The sequence below is a fragment of the Lepisosteus oculatus genome, chromosome 12 (genome assembly GCF_040954835.1).
Source record: "Lepisosteus oculatus isolate fLepOcu1 chromosome 12, fLepOcu1.hap2, whole genome shotgun sequence".
NCBI lineage: Eukaryota > Metazoa > Chordata > Actinopteri > Semionotiformes > Lepisosteidae > Lepisosteus > Lepisosteus oculatus.
In genome coordinates this window covers 21,392,308-21,410,006 of record NC_090707.1, presented here as the reverse complement: position 1 = coordinate 21,410,006, position 17,699 = coordinate 21,392,308, and the positions used below count along the sequence as shown (strand labels likewise).

Genomic DNA, 17,699 nt, shown 5'->3' with positions numbered 1-17,699 from the left:
TCATATGTGATAAAATACACAAGTACTGCTTTATATTTGAGAGAGAAACTACTTGATTTTCAGAGGGTTATGGCTAAATCTTTTTGTCAAGCAATCGCTTGGACACTGTCTCAAGGAAACCCTTTTTTATAAATGGGAATTGAAAGATTAGTTACTTCACACCTCCATCACAATTTTTCATGTTGATTTATTTTTGTAAAGAAACTGTTACTGTGGAAGAATTTCATCACTTCCCACAGTGCATAAGAATTTAAGAATGGTAACTAATTAGAGGATGTCATTTGTCACCATTCTTATTTTCTTACTGTATATGCATCCTCAGTGGATATCTAGCATAGTCCATCGCTGCTTCCCTGCCCATTTCTTTAATGCTCTTCAAGCTCTACAAAACCTGTTTTCTAATAAAACTAAACAACTTTTTAACAAGTATGGCTTTCAATAGTTTCTTTAATATGCTTGTGACAACTTGTAGTGCAAAGTGTGAAATTCAAGATAGTCAATTCACATGAGTACTGGCACTGAAGGTGGTAAGGGACATGCTGGAATTAAGAGAAAGCAAACATACAAAAACTGAAGCACACAGTCTTGATTTCAGATGAGTTTAACTCAAAATTCAGTTCAGCTAAGAAAATTTACACCTTATCACAGCATCTTTCCAATGCTGCCCAGGACAAAGGTTGAATTAAAAGATGTTTAACTCACTCTGTACTGTACTCTGTAGTACGTTACAGTTTTGCGGCCATTCAAAGACTATTAAGGAAATGATTTGTTTTCCTTGCATCAGACAGTGAGGGACTTCTTCTTAGACTATGAGGGTGTGAAGTATGTATTACATTTTCACACCAGAGATAAAGGTTAATGAAAAAATTGGCTCTTCTTTCAGCTCTTCAGAGCCGTGTTTGTCTAAATTACGGCACAGAACTTGATCATGTAAGCACAAACAGCAACTATACCTCTACTGCATAACACTGTTTTCATATCTTTCTTAGAGTGATATGTTATAACCTTGTGCAATTGCAATGAAGGTATGCTGAATTCTATGATTCTCAGGGGAGAAACTGTTAAATGACAGACCTTAAAAAGTATTATTGAACAAGAGTGTGTGAATGAATCAGCAAGGTTAGCGCAATTTCAGCGAAAACCTTAATTTCCTTGCACACGTGTGCTTACTGCAGCATACCACCACCCTCTGTTCTGAAAAATCTATGAGTCAGCTTGTACAAGTCAGCAGAGGACTGGGCCCTGGGACCTGGGGCTGCTGACAGATGCTGGTGTTACTAACAGTCTATGGCTGCCAAGAGCTTTGTTGAATTTCTTTGGGGGAATGTCTTCAGACATGATCCTCCAATGGAACACACAGTACTTTTCATACAAACTCCACACAGGATTAACTGTACCCTATGCAGAGCCTGCCTGAGTCTGTAAAGAATATGTTATATTGTATGGCAAGAGTGCCAAAAGTTGGGATCTGTACTTATTAACTGGCATGACCTGGTTAGCACATTATTCAGCATCACAAACCCCTTACTAGTTAAGTTAGCAAATGAAAATTAAATGAGGCTCGTGAAGTGCTTCAGTACTTTTTGTATGAAAAACGGTGTACTTCGCACATTAAGATATTATAAAGTGTGTACCCTTTAATCCGGAAAAAACAGAAACGTGCACAAAACAGATCAAAATGAAAATAATTTTTAAACCAATTTGGGGGAAGGACACTTTTTGCTACTATAAATTATGCAAACCTGGTTAGATTTCATTGCACTGCAAGAACTTGAGAAGCTTAAACATTTATACAGGTGCAGCCACCTAGAATGCATGTCAGCAGCAAGCAAACTGGGTTATACTGGACTGCCGTCGCATTAAGCTACAGTATTCACTGCTCAAAGAAGATCGATAGGTGGCACTTCTGTTGCATTAGATTTTACTGAAACAGTAGCTTCATTTAATCTTTTTTTGTCTTAGTCTTATAATCATATTTCCTTAAATATAGCATTTTATAAACATATAAAATACACAGCCTATTCTACAACTTTTTACTATTTTGACAAAAACAATTCTGAGTTTAACCTGGACTGGACCTCGGTTTTTTAATATGCCTGGTTTAATTAAAATTCTCATAAAACATAGATTTTCATGAATTGTCTTTGGAACAGTTTGCAACCATGTTAATTATATTTATTAAGCCACTGTGAGGTGTAATGGAAAATTAGTTCTGCTGGCTTTATAAACCTACAGTAGATCATTCCACGCAATGCATTGTGCTGTAGGTATCTGATGAGTTTTAATAAAAAGTATAATCTTCTCAGTTTATCTGATATGTCCCCAATACAAAAGATGATGTACAGTAGTGTGAAAAGCTGGGCACTAATTGCAATGCATCTTGTTCGGATTGTGATAGAAACTTAAAGAAGAATTTTGGAAATTATTACCTGGTGTTTCACACAGACATGCTAATCTATCTTTCATTCATGCCATCCTACAGACCACCTCTCCTAACTCAGGCTTCTCTGACATGAGGAGATTAAGACAAAAGGTAAATATTTACAATACTTCAGAATTATGTGGCATTTTTTTATTTTACATTTCAGATACATGGCCAAAAAAAACTACATTTCCCCACGTGCCACAGACATTTACAAATTCTGTGAAAAAATACCCTCAGATATCCATCCTGTACATCAACTACAGTATAGTATTAGCATCTTTCTTTCAGACTGCCTTAATCTAGATATCACTTCTTACACCAATGTTTCACAAGCAATCATTAATGCTATATGAAAATAACCGGAGTAGTGTGTACTGTACTTCAACGCCAAATTACAAAATTAACAATTTAAAAACAGTATACTGATCTAAATATAGTGTAGCCCGGTATCAGCTGCGATGTAACTCACAGTACGTGATTAAGATATTCAATTCACCACTCAAAGCCTTCATTTTAATGTGGTCTCTTTTTTATTTTTTACACATTTATTTGTTTTTAAATGCAATGTTTTAAAGCCAATATGTATAATAGATTTTTAATCAAAATCTAGAATTCAAATTTCAGTTTTCTAATTATTTATTTGTAACTACTGATAATTCTCTATATTGTATGTAATTAAATAAAAGAATTAAAGAATGATCATTCTGTTGGTGTTGTACAATATTGCCACATATAGTATCGCATTTGGAACTGTGGTAGCAAAGTGGTAGCAGCATCCTGCCTCAAAAATGTAATGGTTGTATTTAATGAAATTGTCACCAGTGAAGTATATATATATATTGTACCATATCATTTGCACAGGAAAGCACTAATAGGTTAAAATACATGTATTTTTATTATTAAAATAAGATTTGTCTGACAATCACTACAGTACTTTAAGGATACACGGCACCACCTCGCAGTTTTACAGTGCTGCATCACATTAATTGTAGGATTCAGTGCTAAGCAAGCAAAAGAAAATTCTTGAAGTTAATCACTCACTGCTCTCACTCAAATATTTAAAGGTGCTCCACATTTATGGGTTTTGATCGATGCCAAAAACAAATGACTGGTTAGGTAAAATGGATTTTAAGTTGTATGACAGTGCCTGCAAAATGTACTATGTAGAAAGACATTACTGAAAAGGCAGACATTTGCTCGAAACATTTCAGACAGCCATCATAAACCAGATTCAATTCTCCTTTTAAAACTCCAGTGATAGTAAAAGGAACACAAGCGTTTTTCTTTTTAGCTGATTTGTGTTTGAAATCACATGTTGTTTTACTACTTTTCCAAAGCGCACACAACTTTGATTTGATGAACTGAGGTGTGCTAATAGTTGCTCTTCTACTGGCATTTTCTCTGTTCTTTTTTTTTTAACAAAAGCAAGTGCCAAAAAAGATTTGACTTTGAGGGTTCCAATATTGCCCGCTTTGGGCATTTAGCCCACATAAAGAACAAAGTCAAATAAAGCTGCATAATTGCATATATTGACAGGCTAATAAAAGCTGAAGATTGCATTGAAAACCGAACCGAGCTTGCCTTTACATTGGTCAGACCCTCCCGGGCATGGATGGAGTAGATTGGCAGCTGAGTTCAGGAGAGAGAGAGAGAGGCAGGTCGGCATTTAGGATTTTATGTCTTTGCGTTAATCATTTTATAATAAGGTCACATTTCAAAGCAAACTTTTCTATTTCTGCCTATATGTAATGCATGACGTTCACTAAAGCCTTTTATTTCTAAAATGAGTACTTTGGAGATTTTAGACACGAATGATGAGCATAGAAAAAGTAAACTACGTATTCTTACCCACACGAGAATTCAAGAGTTTACATTTCACTGCTATGTAGCCACAGCAACAGGGTTGATTTCTTTTAGCTTCCAATAAATTTCAAGAATCGATAAATTTAAAATTTGTTGTACCATTTACGTTCTATTTCTGTAATTGATAAAAATAAGCTTTTTTAAAAAAACAATGTAAAACAGCTGGTTATGTTTTAAAGCAGAAAGCACAGCCGAGGAAAAAAGGGCATTTCCAGGAACAGAAGAGATAAGCTGTTGAGGATTGGTTTCTTAATGAACTGATGTTACCATTTTCACTGGGTTATAGGATTTAAATGGATGGTAAAATGGCTACAGTGTGAATTTACACAGTAACATTACATTAATTAGTACAGTATCTATTACACTTTAAGGTACAGTATAATTCTCTTGTACAGTATATCAGCACAGTTAAGATGTAGTGTTATTGCCTTTCTGAGGTGTTGTTTTGGGTTTATGCTGGTAAGGAAATGTTCCAGGAAGCAAGCTGAATAATGTTGATATTGCATGTTTATAAAAATGATCACAAGGTAGTAGCTTTTCACTGCCACTTAACAGGTCTGTGGAGCTAGAATTAGGTTCTCACTGAGGTTATGAAAAAAACAAGAGAGACAATGAAAAGCAATTAAGATGTTTCCTGTGAATGAAAAAAGCAGCACAGAGAGGAGTTTACTGACAGTAAATAGAACAGCACAATAAAAGCAGAATTAAAGCAGCAGAAATGTTTATAAACAAATGTTTGCTGAAAACCTTCAATATTTTGAGTGAACTTTAATCAGATTTTGAAAGATAAATGGCACAGTTCTCCAGTCAGTCGTTCCATATTATAGGTTTAATATATATGTTAAAAAGTATATACAGCATATCAGATATTGAATCATATAATTGAGGGGAAATTATTCTCTCTTCAATAATGTTATACAATACTGTTAATAAAAAGTGTCAGTGCCATTTATTCATCAAAAAGAAAGACAATATTACATTAGAAATGAGCATGTGTATATGTGTTATGTCTCTCAAGAGTGTTTGGATGGGTAGGCAAATACTGTATATATGTGTGTGAAAATGGAAAAGAAGATTCTTTAGGCTATCATGTTTGTATCCTGCTTGATTCCTTTTATTCAAAAACATCTCATCATACATCTAAGTACAACAGACTCCACAAGATGTTAGTAGACAGAAAGAAAGAGGCAAAACTAACCCAGAAAAGGATCCATTTTCTTTGGTCAGTTTAGATTTAATCCTTTTAAAATGTTGCAAGACAATGAATCTATGACTAAAACTGGTCAGAGTCACTACCTATAGTACGAAAAAGGTCAAAGCAAACACCTTAGCATTGCATACAGAAGAGAGTATATTGGACTCTTTATACACTATGAGAAGCACCTTCTTAGAAGGAGCTGTCGTTTCACAGCACATGAGAAACTGCCAACACCAGGGCCCAGACAAACATGTCCTTTTCAAGTTTAATTTGTGACTTGAGTCATTAATCAACCTCAAAGATGTCATTAGGAACATTTACACAGTGTTTCTCAGCATAGGAACAAGTTATAGGTTTATTCCATGCTGAAAAGATAAAAAAGAAAACACAACGTTTCGGCCTTGGAGCCTTCTTCAGGTGTGGGCTTTCTCGGCATAGGTTTCTAAGCCCTCTTTATAAGAGAGTTGGTCAGACCAAGCAAAAACCAAGCACTCCTGAATTTACTCCGTGAGAGAGATTAACTCCAGAGCGGACGATGGAGCAGCACTGCTGCTGTCTGCTCCTGTCACACACAGCGATCTGGCAATGGAACAGCTGAAATGTCATGACACAGTCTACAAACGTGCCAGTCTAGGAAGCGATGTTAATTCTGCCAAGGTTGCAGTAGCATTTCATTTCACTAACGGCAATCATTGAAGACATGGGTGCTGTGCAAGGGGACCAATAATAATCAAACCTCACTTTTAATCTAAGCTGAGCTGTAGACAGCATTTATGTGGTCATTTACCCCTCTCTTAAATATTGGCATTTCCTGATAACCTCTGAAATCCTCCTTTTTTTTTCAGAAAAGGCTTGCAGCGGTATTGAACTTTCAAAACTAAATTTAAAAAGGGAAGCAAAGGAGCATCCCTTTACATAACCTATGGAGAATACAAATGTTTTTTTTAATGCATATCATGATGAATTTAGGACACATTAAATGCACATGGTTAAAGTAAATCAGTAAATAAGTAGATTTATTCAGACGCTGAATGCAAGATCTTAATTACCCACGTGGAAATAGCAGCATATTACACTGACTAAGGTCTCTGGTATTGACTTCCTGTTCACATCAACACCCCTTCAAGAAAACAAAATGTCAGAAGATGCTATGAGCTCTGCAAAATATAATCAGACACTTTCTGGGTTCACACAGGACGTAATGCACATTTCCAGATGGGAAAACATGATCCTGGTAAGACCTCATCTGCCAGGCCTGATTTTGCAGTTTATGATTAATTTTTTTCTCCACATTAGGGATGGACACCCTCAACAGCAATGAAAGAAACCCTACATAATAAACTACAGACAAATAGGCTGAATTCCCATCCTTGGTTCTCAATGCAATGCGTATTGTAAATCACAAACAGCTCTCTAAGGACAAGAATTCTTTTCGACTTCAGAAAAAAATATCTCACTGTGATGCCTAACACACTGGTTATACCCAAAGGCAGGGGTGTTGAATTCCGGACCTGAAAGGTGTTTCTACTGTATGCTAACACAGGTCTAAGAAACCTAAATCAACCAATTTTTTTAGGTTGCCCACAATTTAAAGAAACTGGAGCCACACTACATGGATATTGGTACTGGGGTCCACTGGGGGACACTGCAAAACAAAATGATCTATGTTAAGGTATTTTGTAGGCTACAACAGAAAATGATTATCCCATTTTAAGTAATACAAAAAGGAAAATAAGCAAAGGTTGCAATTTGTTACTGTCTTGTATGCTACATTTAAAAATAATTTATTTTAAAGAAAGTTTAATCTGAGAGAAGATATTTTAATTTCTACTTGTACTTCATGCTTTGCATCCATTTAACTGTACTGGTATGGCAATAAAGTCTTCTTTTTAAACCAGGATCATCTCTGGCCACACATGCAGTTCAATACAGAGGCCAGTAGGGGGCCACATTCAATGACTTTGTGGATTAATGGAACCAGTCTTAGTAATTTAGTGGCAGCTGAAGTCACAGCAGTCTTCCAGCTCTGGCACTGTACACCCACAGTCTGAGGGCTACTTCTCTTTTGTAAAGGAGTTAGACTGCACTACAAAGACCTCCTAATAGCAAAATATAAGGAATGTCCTGAAACTGTCAGCATTTAAACCAAGGCATGAATAAATTACATTAAATAAAATTGCAGGTAATCAACAAAAATATTGCAAGCACGGTGTCTACAGCAAGTCAAGATTATACATAATATCATCTGTCATGGCAGAGTCTTTCGTTTCAAGACTGAAACCTTATAAATGCTGCATGCTGCTTCATTCATAACGTGATAAGTTTTTATTAGTACGTATAATAAGCTTTTTATAACTGGCCTAACCCAAAGGTCTTAGCTGGTCTTTGCTGTGTAACTCTACCCCATTTGTTCTGTCTGTTTTCTGTCCTGCACTGCTGCTGTCATCTTACACTTGCTTATCTAAAATGAAGTTTTAAACATTTGAAAAGTGTTGTCATTTGAAGCTTCTTACCTTGTTTCAGTACTCTGAACCAGCCTCAGACACAGAAAGTAGGTGTAGATCTTCTTAAAATGTCTCTGAGTTCCACTAATGGGACTTACAGCCCCACCCTGTAAATAAGAGATAACATTTCTGTTAAGGCTCTATAAGTTAAGTGGAGCTTTGTGTACAAAAAAAAGATGAAATAGGAAGCCGAACTCAACACTTATTGATTGTTTTTACGTTTTAAAACACAAATGGATGGGCAATTAGCATATATATAGAAACTTGCCTGGCTAACATCCTCTGACCACCTATCTTAGTAGAGCATTAAGCAAACCAGCATAATACACTGCCAAGTCAAAAAGTTTAACCATAACTGCTGGAACCTCAATTTATTAAAGGGAAATAAGCTTCCTACTCTCATTAGAGGTCTGGAGAGGAAGAAAACAACAGAAAAAAATCTCCCTGCCAAAAAGAGAACAGCTAAGAAAAACACACACAGTATGTTATGTGCAATTAAGATGCAATTCACATTACTTAGCCAGACTTCAAATATAAAAGATTAACTGACAATTTAAAATGAGCCCTTGTCATTGCTGAAGGCATTATAGTGACATTACAATACATGGCAGTAATACAGACTGACCATTATTAATCTACGAAATAAGTTAAATTAACCCAGAATCAATGCTGTGATACTTTTGCTATGAATTTAAATTGGAAAAAAAAAAGTTTGTGTACAGTAGGGTGGGTATTTCCAACAAAATAAAATATCTTTATTAGAAAACTGACCAACTTAGAGAAAGATCTAAGGTATAGGGTGTTGCCACCTTGTAACCTGATCTCATCAGATCTTAAAAGCTAAGGAAGGATAGGAGACCTCTAACTTAGGAAAACCAAGTCTCTGCCATAAGTGAACTCTTCCCTCTTCCCCAATATGTGACCAGGGACACAGCCCGGTAGGAGGTGCCGTCCTTTGAAGGAGACTTCAAACCGAAGTGAGAACGACTTGGTCCATAAGAGATGTCCATAAGAGTAAGGGTGTCAACCCCACTGTCCTGGCTAAATCTGAAAATCTGAACAATTTAGAGTTTCCCATTTATTCACATGGTGAAGTGCTTTCTCACTTCTCCACCTGGTAAACACTGGAGGTTCAAGTGGGCCCCGTCCTATAGGAAAGTTATTTAAAATGCAAAATAAATGTAATGAATTGACCTGCGATATGAAGGATTATTTTATGATTACCCAAGATGCATAACAGTTCATAAAAAATACAGGATATACCATACCGCCATATCTGTATAATATAGTTAATTAATTAATCTCTGGTGTGAAATTCATTATCAACAGTTGCCATTGAATGCATTTTCTGTGATTTTACTAACCACTGATCATGGCTTCTTCAAAAGCATGATGTATTAAATTTGTGGTTAGTGTGTGGTACTCTGTAGCACTTGAGGGTTTCATATGTACTGTATGTACCACAGTGGAAGAAAAAGTTATACAGAAAATTTAAAGGGGAAAATCATGTTGTTTGTAGCAAGGAAAAATAAATCACAAGCAGGTGTATTTTACCAAGACATTAAACATTACCAAAACAAACCTGAAGTTATCAAATGTCTTTTCCCAGTAAAGATTTATCTAGAATTTCTGGTAAATTCAATCCACTTTAAACACATTATGGATCATTACAGACAGAGATACATGATAGACAAGACAATTCCATCCATATAGGAGTCTATAAGAGTGCACAGCATAGAGATTCTGATGCTGAAACTCAGCAGATTAATGTCTCTCAATCTCAATGCTACAAGTCTGCATAAAATTTTAGCACACAAAAGGCCATTATCAAGGTGCTTTAAATCCAAGAAATCAAAGTGATATGTAGCAATGCTTGCCTGCAGGCACAAGAGAATTCCATCCAAAAAGAAGAATGTCTATTAATCTTTCTTCTGGCTTTTTCAACTATTACTTACGTTAATCGACTGCAGCCTTGCACTGCAAAGTAAAACATACGCAAGCTGTAGTCAGATTCCAATTCATGAAAGGGAGATCTAAGTTCAGCCAATCACATTCACACCAGTGAAGCAGAACACAAGATTGCTATTTCATTTTTAAGGGTTCTCTTGATAGGAATGTTAATTGAGGTTTAACATTAAAATACCAAGGTCTCATGCTGCTTCCTAAAAACTATTTCATGCCATTAAAACAGCCATAGGTAAAACAAAATGCCTGTCAGAAATGTAGCTGAAACCAAGTTTATGTTCATGCCTGGTTAATTATTGGGTGTATATGCATTTTGAGTTAATTTCATGATTATGTGGTATTGCTTTTTAAATTCTTTGTATTGGGTGTGATTTCTGTTGTGAAATGGATAATATGAATGACCTTTTGCTTAGGTCCTTTCCTGAGACAGCACCTCCAGGTATTTTATATGAAAGAAAAAGCATGAAAAACACATATACAATTTAAACACAATACATAAAACCATAATTAAAACCTTTACATTAACCTTATAGTGGCTATAAAAAGTATTCGTCCCCTTTGGCATTTTTTACATTTTATTTTGTTACATCATGGAATCAAAATAGATGTATTTGGGAATTCTTAGCACTGATCAACACAAATTACTCTGGAAGGTCAAATAATAAAAACGGCTCAAAAACTGAAAGAACTGTATACACACTTCTTCCAACCTTTTCCAACAAAATATTTTAGTGCAATCTCAGTGACTAAAGCACCAATGGTCTCATTGAAACTATACTAGGATTTTAAATGAATATTTCTGAACATAGCAGTACAGACCTTGTGATTTTGTGACCGAAAAACAGAAAAATAATGTGTGGTTCAAGAGAAGTGCAGAAATTTAAATTTGTAAAAGTGAATGGAAAGCCAGCATTTTTGTAAAACAAGTTGCTGTTGCCAAAGAGCAATAATAATAGCTGTACAAGTGAATGTACTGCTGTTTTATATTGCTAATATGTTGCAAATATTGTTCCATTTCTTTCTGTGCTAACTTTTTTCGAATTTCTGGGTATTTCTGTGCTTATATGTTGTACTGTTTTTAGAATAACAGCATTTTTTGTGTTCAATCCCCCCATTTCAATGAGCATAAGTATTACACCAAACCGGCTGCCAAGTGTTTCTTATTGGTCAGGTGTTTCCTGTTGCATTGATTGTGCACACATAAAAGCGCCGTGAACATGTAGGGTTGGATTTAGCCTTTGTTCTTCCCTTTGAAGTAAGAAGGTCTAAGCCAACACAAAGACTAGAGAACTGTACTGTCTATGAAAGGAGAGCAAGCAATTCGGATGCTAAAAAAGTACTCCGTCAGAAACTAGGCACAGCAAAATCAACAATTTGCAACAGAAAGAAAACACAGGTGTACTTAGCAGCCAGGTCGAGGAAAACAAATATAGTTGATGATAGAAAAAGTATCAGAGCTGTGAAGAAAAACTCTAAGACAACTGTCGCTGAAATCACTAACAACCTCCACAGTACATGGGTGAAGGTATCACAATCTGCTGTCCACAGAAGACATCAAAATCAAAATGATAAAGGTTAAACCGCAAGATGCAAACCTCTCATGAGCACTAAAAATAGAAAGGCCAGATTACAATTTGCTGAAATATAAGGATGAGCCAGTAGAGATCTGGAAGAAAGTGTAACGCACAGATCCTTCGGATGAGACGTAAAACCGAGGTCCTGACTCTCTGTGGTCATTAAAAATCCCAGGGCGCTTCTCGAAAAGAGTAGGGGTGTAACCCCGGTGTCCTGGCCAAATTTCCCCCCTGGCCTTTACCCCATCATGGCCTCCTAATAATCCCCCTCTATGAATTGGCTACATTACTCTGCTCTCCTCCCCACTGATAGCTGATGTGTGGTGAGCGTTCTGGCGCACTATGGCTGCCGTCGCATCATCCAGGTGGATGCTGCACATTGGTGGTGGTGGAGGGGAGTCCCCATTACCTGTAAAGCGCTTTGAGTGGAGTGTCCAGAAAAGCGCTATATAAGTGTAAGCAATTATTATTATTATTATTATCAACCAAAACGATGGCAGATGAAAGTGTGGAGAAAGGAACAAACGGCAGACGATCAAGAGCATACCGCTTCACCTGGGAAACATGGTGGAGGTAGTGTCATGGCCTGGGCATGAATGGCTGCCTCAGGAACGGGCTCACTCACCTTTATGAGTGATGTATCTAATGATCACAGCACCACAATGACTTCAGAATTGTACAGAAACACAATGAGTCCAAGAAAATGCCTCCAGATTCATTGGCCAGCACTCGGCCATCATGCAGCAAGACACACTGCCAACATAACCAAGGAGTTAATCAGATGAAAAAGGTGAAAAAGTCTTTGATTTGCCAAGTCAATCTCCTGATTCAAATCCAATCAAGCATGCATTTCACTTGCTGAAAAGGAGACTGAAGTCAGAAACCCCCTAAAACAAACTGTTACAGAAAATTGCTGCAGCAATTGCTGCAGGCTTGGCAAAGCTTCTCAAAAAAAACAAACCCAGATTTTGGTGATGTCAGTGAATCGCAGGCTCGATGCAGTTATTGCGTGCAAAGGATCTGCAACCAAAAAACTAAATTTTATACTACTTCATTTTACTTTCAGTTAATTTGTCCTAATACTTATGCTCACCTAAATAAGGTGTTGGAACAAAAAGTGGTATTATTCTAAGATGTTAAAGAATATATGCGCAGAAGTACTGTATCCTTAAATAAAAGGAGATATTCTATGATTTTACTGCATATTCATCTTTTCACCTCAAATGTGTACTGTTTGAGTACAGTGAAAATAGCAATTTTGACTTTATTGTTCCAGTACTTATGGAGGGCGAAGTACACTCAAACCCCAGTATAAGAACATTCGATATGCGATTATTCGCTAATCCTAACATGAACATGAAGAATTTATACCTTGTAATTCATTATAAGAACAAAATTTCGCTAAACCGAATTCTGAAGTTCGAAAGTGACCGATTTTGGCCGAGAATCTCCTGAACTCAGTGCCACCGAACAGCTGCTTGTTTCTGCAAGAGTGCAAGACACCGTGGTTAAGGACACTGTGAGGCAGCAGTGCTTTGTTTACAATCACAGTAAAACCTTGTGCTCTCATTTTCAAAGTGTTTTTTGTGTTTCTTTTGTAGTTGCTGTTCTTTATGGGGTCTTAAGAAAAAGAAAAAGATTCTTTGTCATAATAGTCAACAACAGTAGCTTGTTACGAGAGAATGAAAAATGTAAATATGACATCATTAATGATTTTACAGCTATAGTAGCTTATTTGAGTAGAACTGAGTTGTTCACTAAGCTTGCTTTAATGTTCTGTATGGTAATACACATTTAGGGTGGTTTTTGAGTGAACCTGTCTTTGGTTCGGAATGGGGTGGAATTTTCCCCATAAGAAATAATGGAATTTTCATTTTCGATTTACGATCTTCTGCCATCCGAAAAGATTTTCAAGAACAAATTAGGTTCAGATACTGGGGTATGAGTGTAATGAGCATCTCAGGCTATACTTTACTAATTGATACATACTGTACATTTATCCATTACTACGGCTTAATTAAATGAAATCCATTCCTCACAAACCATCTGGAAAGGATGATTTCGTATAATGAAAATTATAGTCTCATTAATTTACATTTAGTACGACTACTTCCCAAGGTCTAGAAACGCATCCAATAAAATCTTAAGAGAACTAACTTTTTCAAGATAAGAATCTTTTCCGCATTTAATATTTAATCAGCACATTTAACTTAGTATGTGGTTAACAAGATAAATAAAATGTGTAAAATCTGTAAACTGTGGTAAAACTGGCACAAAGCAGATATGTTGGAGGCAATGTAAGTTCGACCATTGGCCTTTTTCTATTCAACTTTTACAGCTGAGGAAAAAGCTTTTCTTATTTTCTTTGATTTACTTTCTTTGGTTTTCTACGACTTGATGCACTTGCAACATATTTTAAAGACAAAATATTAGAAATAAGGGAGATACTAATCCAAACATTTTCTAACCGTTTTATCCAATTCACGATCATGGAGGAGCCAGAGCCTGTCCTAGCTGGATACACCCTGTACAGGAAACTAGTCCACCACAGGGCCCTAACAGACAAACACATACACGTGCACCAGGGCCGATTTTCTCAGAAGACAATTAACCAACTAGTATGTGTTTGGACTTTGGGACTGTGGGAAGAAACCCGAGCACATAAAAACTCAGGGAGAACATGCAAACGGCACACAGTTAGCACCTCAGGTTCATAATTGAACCCAGGGCCTCAGCGCTGTTAGGCAGCAACACTTAACCACTGTACCACAGTTCTGCCCATAAGGCGGAAAAAAAAATCTCAAGGAAATGCCTTTAAATCATATCTGTCCCACCCTGGAAAATGAGTTTGATTCCCCTTATTCCACAGAACAGCAAGGCAGATATTACTTGATTAATGCCAATTTTTGTGCAAACATAAATTTATTATCTGCACAAAATAGTTAACTGATTCCATTCTTACAGAGAATCTGTCTCAATAGTAAAAACCCCTTACGAATCTATGGTTTCACATATTAAGACATAGTTCAAGTGGGTAGCTGCAGTCGACACAGACGAAAAAGTTGTTTCTTTTCCTCTTTTCAGCACAAAATAAACCTTTACTTGTTCCATATTAAGACATATCTGACCTTCATCTAGTCCTCACCAACTCCTAAGTAGTTTGGTGTTGGAGTGAATTTGCTAAGGCTTTATGGCCCTTCCCAGACTGATGAGCAGTAATGATTCTTTCTCCAACACCATCACAGGTATCTTTTGACCTAGACATGATGTGTTACCATAAACCTGAATGCTCCAGACCAAACGGACAAAGTTTTTGATTTTATATACTGGTGGAAGCACTTCCTGATGATCAACTAATTATGTGCACTTGTTTAGCAGCACCTGTTTGTAATTTCCATCTTAACTGATATGGAAGCAGAAAGGGCGCACTTACTTTTTCACACAAGGCTTCTGAATGGTGGCTGATTTTTTTGTTAAATACATAACACACATTTTACTTTGTCATCTGGCACATGAGGTTAGATTTATCTCCTATTGACTTGGTGAGGACTAGGTGAAGGTCAGATATGTCTTAATATGTAAAACCATTGAATCTGAAGAGGGTGTACTTTTTCACATCACTGTAATCCACGACAAAGCAATAGTTCCAACAACCTTCTCAAACCTATTCAGCAAGATAATATGAAATGTAACTATAAACTGTCCTGTAACTGATGCAGAAAGTACAATTCTAGAACCTCAGTCCAAAATAATGTTAGACATCAGCCAATAGCTGCTGCACTGATTCAGTTAGTTCTGCTCTTTTTTAACAGGGGGTTAATTATTGTTAAGTTTAAGGGATGATAAAACAATTGGGAGTAAATGGTGTAACATTCAAAAAAAGGCCTATTTGGAGGATATAGTACATTCAGTGTAAACTCAAAAGTAAATAAATCAAGGACGAACATGGAGTCTCAAGATATGATCTGACTTGTGATGTTATTATTTTTTGATAGTGTCAACCATATTACGGTGAATGAAAAAGCAATCTAATGTAATTCTTTTTGTATCCTTCCACAAAGAACCACGACAGAGAGCACTATCTTCTACGTTAAGCCCTTCAATTACAGTTATTATAATTTCAGAACCTCTACTTGCTAATTACAATTTTAGCAATGTGTCAGCCTTCATATTGTTATAATCTATGAAACCAGCTATTGTGTTCAATAACCATATTACTTGGAATGCACAACAGTCATTTAACAAGGCTGGTATAAACCCTACATGTCTGAAGGCCTAGAGAAGAAAGCAAAAAAGATGTCTGGCACAATCATTCTGATATGTCTTACAGTCTATTAGAACATGTGAGAGCTCTGAAATGCCCATGTTTAGCACCCTCATTATCCCCGTTGTTTTTATTCTCTGCAAATCAGATGTTGCCTCATTGCTCAAACTAACAATTTGGTAACAGTGGATGATGAATGTGATTTATATTCCATTTTATCCTTTAAAGCAGTTGACCTGCTCCTCTCAAAGCTGTGATCAACAGTTAATCCTGTCTAATAAGTAACGTAAGTACTGATATCTTGTACATTTGAAAAAAAATACAGTTTAAAAGTCTTAAAAGCTAAAATTATGTTACAGGGGCACAATGTTCATTATGGTTTAAAATTATAATACTGTATGTCCTTGGTGTTGCAGGAATTCAGTTTTTGATTCACTGTAAAAATACCAATGTTAGGCTCACACATTTCAGCATGTAAAGCAGGATATCAGGGGCCACTCATTTAAAGTTCCTTACACTCTACAGATACTATTGAATAAAGTGTACTTTTTGACCATCTATTTGTCCACATTTACGTCTCAGTGCTGTTACTGGGCTTGCTATACATTTCTACCAGCTGTTTATACAGTTTAGCGTTCACAAACACACAACTAAATCCTGGGTTCTTTGCATCATGAAACTAATTTGCTTCTACTTCAAAGAAAAATCTTGGTTGCAAATAAGCTGATGGTTTATCAGTACCCCTGAAAAGTATTCAACTAGAACTTTAGTTGTATGAGTCAATAAATCCCTTCCTTTTACACAATGATGATTTGAGAAGTTAACAAATCTGAACAATTTGGCGCTTGTTTGATATTCATTTTGCCTTGTAGTTCAATTTAAAAACATACCGATGATGTATTACTGTTCATTTGCTTCACAATCAGATTGCAATGTTCATATGATTTTACTTTTATTACAATGCATTTTCACAGTATTTTTTTACAGTTTACACAGCAAATCAAATACACCTGTATTAATGGTAGGCCTGTATCTCATCATAGCCAATAATATACTGTCCCTGTAAACACACATAAACCCCCCCTGACATCCATCAAGACACACTTTCTACATGGACGGTTGCCAAGAAAACCAAATAACACTCATCTTTTTATAAACTCTGGCTTCAGTCGTGTCATTTTGTTATAACTTTACTTGTATAGCAATAATATATACTTCACTTCTCTCAACTTTCAGAAGGCACTACACCCCAAACAGCCAACTGTGTGCTTTGCTGTTAATATCACACAAAAACACAGATTTAAAACACAAAGAGTAAGCTTTTATATTATCCTTTATTCACAACCTTCTGGTTCAATCAAACAAAATCATATGTTTAACCCTAAGATTCCTGTACTTTGGTTTATGGAACAGTAAGAAAAAAGTATCAAGTATCCAATCAAGATAATCGGTTTTCACTATGAAATAAAGAATATTATAAGGCAATCTAAGAATGACATCCTGGTGCAAAAAATGGAAACACAGTCTAAGTCTAACATATTCTACTACCTAACCAACTAATGACTAATCCTACCCAACTAATCCCAAGAATGACTAGGATTCTACAAGTGACAGCGAAAAAATGGCCAAGTCTAACTAAGGCTATTGTAGGATTAATCGCTTGGGGATTTCATTGCTCTTAGCACACACATTGACACCTCCAGCTTTTCGGGCCTTTTGTAGGCATGGGGTGCCGTTACTGAGGAAGGCACCTCTCCTCCAGGTGGCGCCAAGTCTTCATTAGGGTGCTGTATTGCCTGTGACGTGTTAAGACCAGTAGCTCTAACGTAGACGGGTGAGAGAAGTTCACCAAAACGTCTTAATTCTCAACTTTGTGAGGTTCCAGGGGTCATAGCTGCTATCCCGA

General features: G+C 36.4%; 1 protein-coding gene across 4 annotated transcripts in view; it reads right to left on the bottom strand.

Moving 5' to 3' along the window:
• The window catches only part of adarb1b (adenosine deaminase RNA specific B1b), a 173,429-nt gene that overhangs the window by 102,743 nt on the left and 52,987 nt on the right, over positions 1-17,699 (bottom strand). For all 4 annotated transcript variants that reach the window (XM_015359255.2, XM_015359258.2, XM_015359256.2 and 1 more), the window contains exon 3: positions 8,000-8,097. The gene's annotated coding sequence lies outside the window, so the exon portion shown is untranslated. The remainder of the gene's footprint in view (positions 1-7,999; positions 8,098-17,699) is intronic.